Source organism: Oncorhynchus keta, chromosome 28 (genome assembly GCF_023373465.1).
Source record: "Oncorhynchus keta strain PuntledgeMale-10-30-2019 chromosome 28, Oket_V2, whole genome shotgun sequence".
Taxonomy (NCBI): domain Eukaryota; kingdom Metazoa; phylum Chordata; class Actinopteri; order Salmoniformes; family Salmonidae; genus Oncorhynchus; species Oncorhynchus keta.
Window position 1 is genome coordinate 3,316,514 of NC_068448.1, and position 7,500 is coordinate 3,324,013.

General features: G+C 45.1%; 1 protein-coding gene across 1 annotated transcript in view; it reads left to right on the top strand.

Moving 5' to 3' along the window:
• LOC127912975 (membrane-associated guanylate kinase, WW and PDZ domain-containing protein 1-like) overlaps positions 1-7,500 on the top strand; it is a 77,377-nt gene that overhangs the window by 36,032 nt on the left and 33,845 nt on the right. The window lies entirely within an intron of this gene.

Sequence of the window (7,500 nt, forward strand, 5' to 3'; positions counted from 1 at the left end):
GACGGGTGATGCTGGTATCTTCCTACCAGGTAGACGGGTGATGCTGGTATCTTCCTACCAGGTAGGCGGGTGATGCTGGTATCTTCCTACCAGGTAGACGGGTGATGCTGGTATCTTCCTGCCAGGTAGGCGGGTGATGCTGGTATCTTCCTACCAGGTAGACGGGTGATGCTGGTATCTTCCTACCAGGTAGGCGGGTGCTGCTGGTATCTTCCTGCCAGGTAGGCGGGTGATGCTGGTATCTTCCTACCAGGTAGACGGGTGATGCTGGTATCTTCCTGCCAGGTAGGCGGGTGATGCTGGTATCTTCCTACCAGGTAGACGGGTGATGCTGGTATCTTCCTACCAGGTAGACGGGTGCTGCTCTCATTCAAAAACACATCAGGAGAAGAAATAAAGGAAAATAAGTGTATAGTTCGTGAGACTGACCTGTTTCTATAGCAACCGCCATTAGGCGCCAGGCCAGTAAGTTGATTCATTGTGACAGACTGCTGGTTTTGTGTTTTTGGGGCCTGCAATCCCAAATGGCAGCCTATTCACTACATAGAGTAGTGCTTTTGATCAGGGTCCTGGTCTAATGCGTAGTGCACTACAGTATATAGTGATCCATTTGGGATGCAGGTGTTATTTCTCCTCCAGCCTCATGCCTCCATGTCAACCACTATTCTACATGACTAATTTAGAGTTTGGATGCAATTTGCCGTTCACGTGAAATAACAAGAGTATGTAACGGCACAGTTGTGTACTGTGAGCTTCGTTATTGATAGATTTTACACCTGATAAAGGCTTTGTTATTGATAGACTTTACACCTGATAAAGGCTTTGTTATTGATAGACTTTACACCTGATAAAGGCTTCGTTATTGATAGACTTTACACCTGATAAAGGCTTTGTTATTGATAGACTTTACACCTGATAAAGGCTTTGTTATTGATAGACTTTACACCTGATAAAGGCTTCGTTATTGATAGATTTTACACCTGATAAAGGCTTTGTTATTGATAGACTTTACACCTGATAAAGGCTTTGTTATTGGTAGATTTTACACCTGATAAAGGCTTTGTTATTGATAGACTTTACACCTGATAAAGGCTTCGTTATTGATAGATTTTACACCTGATAAAGGCTTTGTTATTGATAGACTTTACACCTGATAAAGGCTTCGTTATTGATAGATTTTTACACTTGATAAAGGCTTCGTTATTGATAGACTTTACACCTGATAAAGGCTTCGTTATTGATAGACTTTACACCTGATAAAGGATTTGTTATTGATAGATTTTACACCTGATAAAGGCTTTGTTATTGATAGATTTTACACCTGATAAAGGCTTTGTTATTGATAGACTTTACACCTGATAAAGGCTTCGTTATTGATAGATTTTACACCTGATAAAGGCTTCGTTATTGATAGACTTTACACCTGATAAAGGATTTGTTATTGATAGACTTTACACCTGATAAAGGCTTTGTTATTGATAGACTTTACACCTGATAAAGGCTTTGTTATTGATAGACTTTACACCTGATAAAGGCTTTGTTATTGATAGACTTTACACCTGATAAAGGCTTCGTTATTGATAGATTTTACACCTGATAAAGGCTTTGTTATTGATAGACTTTACACCTGATAACGGCTTTGTTATTGATAGATTTTACACCTGATAAAGGCTTTGTTATTGATAGACTTTATACCTGATAAAGGCTTCGTTATTGATAGATTTTACACTTGATAAAGGCTTCGTTATTGATAGACTTTACACCTGATAAAGGATTTGTTATTGATAGACTTTACACCTGATAAAGGCTTCGTTATTGATAGAATTTACACCTGATAAAGGATTTGTTATTGATAGATTTTTACACTTGATAAAGGCTTCGTTATTGATAGACTTTACACCTGATAAAGGATTTGTTATTGATAGACTTTACACCTGATAAAGGCTTCGTTATTGATAGACTTTACACCTGATAAAGGCTTCGTTATTGATAGACTTTACACCTGATAAAGGATTTGTTATTGATAGATTTTACACCTGATAAAGGCTTTGTTATTGATAGACTTTACACCTGATAAAGGCTTCGTTATTGATAGATTTTTACACTTGATAAAGGCTTCGTTATTGATAGACTTTACACCTGATAAAGGATTTGTTATTGATAGACTTTACACCTGATAAAGGCTTCGTTATTGATAGACTTTACACCTGATAAAGGATTTGTTATTGATAGATTTTACACCTGATAAAGGCTTTGTTATTGATAGACTTTACACCTGATAAAGGCTTTGTTATTGATAGATTTTACACCTGATAAAGGCTTTGTTATTGATAGACTTTACACCTGATAAAGGATTTGTTATTGATAGACTTTACACCTGATAAAGGCTTCGTTATTGATAGACTTTACACCTGATAAAGGATTTGTTATTGATAGATTTTACACCTGATAAAGGCTTTGTTATTGATAGACTTTACACCTGATAAAGGCTTTGTTATTGATAGATTTTACACCTGATAAAGGCTTTGTTATTGATAGACTTTACACCTGATAAAGGCTTTGTTATTGATAGACTTTACACCTGATAAAGGCTTTGTTATTGATAGATTTTACACCTGATAAAGGCTTTGTTATTGATAGACTTTACACCTGATAAAGGCTTTGTTATTGATAGACTTTACACCTGATAAAGGCTTTGTTATTGATAGACTTTACACCTGATAAAGGATTTGTTATTGATAGACTTTACACCTGATAAAGGCTTCGTTATTGATAGACTTTACACCTGATAAAGGATTTGTTATTGATAGATTTTACACCTGATAAAGGCTTTGTTATTGATAGACTTTACACCTGATAAAGGCTTTGTTATTGATAGATTTTACACCTGATAAAGGCTTTGTTATTGATAGACTTTACACCTGATAAAGGCTTTGTTATTGATAGACTTTACACCTGATAAAGGCTTTGTTATTGATAGATTTTACACCTGATAAAGGCTTTGTTATTGATAGACTTTACACCTGATAAAGGCTTTGTTATTGATAGACTTTACACCTGATAAAGGCTTTGTTATTGATAGACTTTACACCTGATAAAGGCTTTGTTATTGATAGACTTTACACCTGATAAAGGCTTTGTTATTGATAGATTTTACACCTGATAAAGGCTTTGTTATTGATAGACTTTACACCTGATAAAGGCTTTGTTATTGATAGACTTTACACCTGATAAAGGCTTTGTTATTGATAGATTTTACACCTGATAAAGGCTTTGTTATTGATAGATTTTACACCTGATAAAGGCTTTGTTATTGATAGACTTTACACCTGATGAAGGATGTGGCGCCGAAGAGGATCATGTTTTACATGCTCCTGACCAATTGTGCTATTTTGCTAATTTTTCTGCGTTGTTTGTAACTTTTTTTAAACGTATTTTGTACATAATGTTCTGTCTCTTATGACAGAAAATAACTTCTGGACGTTAGAACTGGGATTACTCACCTTGAACTGGAATAAGCTTTTTCCTTTAAAGAGTCCGACGAGAAAGATATACTGCTCTCCAGGGAACAGGCCCAGATCCCCATCATTTGCGTGAAGAAAAGACGGAAGAAAAGAGGACGCAGATCAGGCTGCCTTCTGAGAACCCGTAGGCGAGCGAGTAAGCACCCACTGCCTTCTGAGAACCCGTAGGCGAGCGAGGAAACTCCCACTGCCTTCTGAGAACCCGTAGGCGAGTGAGTAAACTCCCACTGCCTTCTGAGAACCCGTAGCGAGCGAGTAAACTCCCACTGCCTTCTGAGTACCCGTGGGCGAGCGAGTAAACTCCCACTGCCTTCTGAGAACCCGTAGGCGAGCGAGTAAACTCCCACTGCCTTCTGAGAACCCGTAGGCGAGCGAGGAAACTCCCACTGCCTTCTGAGAACCCGTAGGCGAGCGAGTAAACTCCCACTGCCTTCTGAGAACCCGTAGGCGAGCGAGTAAACTCCCACTGCCTTCTGAGAACCCGTAGGCGAGCTAGTAAGCACCCACTGCCTTCTGAGAACCCGTAGGCGAGCTGAGTAAACTCCCACTGCCTTCTGAGTACCCGTAGGCAGCGAGTAAACTCCCACTGCCTTCTGAGAACCCGTAGGCGAGCGAGTAAACTCCCACTGCCTTCTGAGAACCCGTAGGCGAGCGAGTAAACTCCCACTGCCTTCTGAGAACCCGTTGTAAACATCCACTGCCTTCTGAGAACCCGTAGGCGAGCGAGTAAACTCCCACTGCCTTCTGAGAACCCGTAGGCGAGCGAGTAAGCACCCACTGCCTTCTGAGAACCCGTAGGCGAGCGAGTAAACTCCCACTGCCTTCTGAGAACCCGTAGGCGAGCGAGTAAACTCCCACTGCCTTCTGAGAACCCGTTAAGCACCCACTGCCTTCTGAGAACCCGTAGGCGAGCGAGGAAACACCCACTGCCTTCTGAGAACCCGTAGGCGAGCGAGTAAACTCCCACTGCCTTCTGAGAACCCGTAGGCGAGCGAGTAAACATCCACTGCCTTCTGAGAACCCGTAGGCGAGCGAGTAAACTCCCACTGCCTTCTGAGAACCCGTAGGCGAGCGAGTAAACACCCACTGCCTTCTGAGAACCCGTAGGCGAGCGAGTAAACTCCCACTGCCTTCTGAGAACCCGTAGGCGAGCGAGTAAACTCCCACTGCCTTCTGAGAACCCGTAGGCGAGCTAAACTCCCACTTCTGAGAACCCGTAGGCGAGCGAGTAAGCACCCACTGCCTTCTGAGAACCCGTAGGCGAGCGAGGAAACACCCACTGCCTTCTGAGAACCCGTAGGCGGCGAGTAAACTCCCACTGCCTTGAGAACCCTGAGCCTTCTGAGAACCCGTAGGCGAGCGAGTAAGCACCCACTGCCTTCTGAGAACCCGTAGGCGAGCGAGTAAACTCCCACTGCCTTCTGAGAACCCGCGAGTAAACTCCCACTGCCTTCTGAGAACCCGTAGGCGAGCGAGTAAACACCCACTGCCTTCTGAGAACCCGTAGGCGAGCGAGTAAGCACCCACTGCCTTCTGAGAACCCGTAGGCGAGCGAGTAAACTCCCACTGCCTTCTGAGAACCCGTAGGCGAGCGAGTAAACTCCCACTGCCTTCTGAGAAAACGAGTAAACCCACTGCCTTCTGAGAACCCGTAGGCGAGCGAGTAAACCCACTGCCTTCTGAGAACCCGTAGGCGAGCGAGTAAACTCCCACTGCCTTCTGAGAACCCGTAGGCGAGCGAGTAAACTCCCACTGCCTTCTGAGAACCCGTAGGCGAGCGAGTAAACTCCCACTGCCTTCTGAGAACCCGTAGGCGAGCGAGTAAACTCCCACTGCCTTCTGAGAACCCATAGGCGAGCGAGTAAACTCCCACTGCCTTCTGAGAACCCGTAGGCGAGCGAGTAAGCACCCACTGCCTTCTGAGAACCCGTAGGCGAGCGAGTAAACTCCCACTGCCTTCTGAGAACCCGTAGGCGAGCGAGTAAACTCCCACTGCCTTCTGAGAAAGGCCGAGTAAACACCCACTGCCTTCTGAGAACCCGTAGGCGAGCGAGTAAACACTCACTGCCTTCTGAGTACCCGTATGCGAGCGAGTAAACATCCACTGCCTTCTGAGAACCCGTAGGCGAGCGAGTAAACTCCCACTGCCTTCTGAGAACCCGTAGGCGAGCGAGTAAACTCCCACTGCCTTCTGAGAACCCGTAGGCGAGCGAGTAAACACCCACTGCCTTCTGAGAACCCGTAGGCGAGCGAGTAAACACCCACTGCCTTCTGAGAACCCGTAGGCGAGCGAGTAAACATCCACTGCCTTCTGAGAACCCGTAGGCGAGCGAGTAAACTCCCACTGCCTTCTGAGAACCCGTAGGCGAGCGAGTAAACACCCACTGCCTTCTGAGAACCCGTAGGCGAGCGAGTAAACATCCACTGCCTTCTGAGAACCCGTAGGCGAGCGAGTAAACTCCCACTGCCTTCTGAGAACCCGTAGGCGAGCGAGTAAACATCCACTGCCTTCTGAGAACCCGTAGGCGAGCGAGTAAACATCCACTGCCTTCTGAGAACCCGTAGGCGAGCGAGTAAACTCCCACTGCCTTCTGAGAACCCGTAGGCGAGCGAGTAAACTCCCACTGCCTTCTGAGAACCCGTAGGCGAGCGAGTAAACTCCCACTGCCTTCTGAGAACCCGTGGGCGAGCGAGTAAACTCCCACTGCCTTCCATTCTACTTGCTAACGTGAAATCATTGGAAAATCAAATTGATGACCTACGATTACAATTATTCTACCAATAACTAATATCTTATGTTTCACCGAGTCGTGGCTGAACGACGACACAGATAATAAAGAGCTGGCTGGGTTTTCCAGCATCGGCAGAACAGAGAAGCTACGTCTGGTAAGATGAGGGGTGGGGGTGTGTGTCTATTTGTCAATAACAGCTGGTGCGCAATGTCTAATATTAAAGAAGTCTCGAGGTATTGCTCGTCTGAGGTAGAGTACCTTATGATAATCTGTAGACCACACTATCTACCAAGAGAGTTCTCATCTATATTATTCATAGTAGTCTAGACCGATGCTGGCACTAATACCACACTCAACCAGCTGTATAAGGCCATAAGCAAGCAAGAAAACGCTCACCCAGAAGCGGCGCTCCTAGTGGCCGGGGACTTTAATGCAGGCAAACTTAAATCAGTTTTACCTCTACCAGAATGTTACATGTGCAACCAGAGGGAAAAAACTCTAGATCACCTTTACTCCACACACCCTGAGATGTGTGCAAAGCTCTCCTCCGCCCCCCATTTGGCAAATCTGACCATAATTATATCCTCCTGATTCCTGCTTACAAGCAAAAACTAAAGCAGGAAGTACCAGTGACTCGCTCAATAGGGAAGTGGTCAGATGACGCTGATGCTACACTACAGGACTGTTTTGCTAACACAGACTGGAATATGTTCCGGGATTTATCCAATGCCTCCCGGATAGGATTCCCTAGACCCTCTCCAATTCGCATACCTCCCCAACAGATCCACAGATGACGCAATCTCAATCGCACTCCACACTGCCCTTTCCCACCTGGACAAAAGGAACACCTATGTGAGAATGCTGTTCATCGACTACAGCTCAGCATTCAACACCATAGTGCCCACGAAGCTCATCACTAAGCTAAGGACCCTAGGACTAAATACCTCCCTCTGCAACTGGATCCTGGACTTCCTGACGGGTCGCCCCCAGGTGGTAAGGGTAGGCAACAACACATCTGCCAAGCTGATCCTCAACACTGAGGCCCCTCAGGGGTGTGTCCCACAAGAAATCTATTTTAATTCCAGGTTGTAATGCAACAAAATAGGAAAAATGCCAAGGGGGGGGTGAATCCTTTTGCAAGCCACAGTATGTGCTGGTATAATCAGACACCCTCGGGACGAGGAGATTAATTATTACTTTGTCCTGGTTTCTGTGTGTGTTAGGGTTCTAGCCCTACCTGTCCT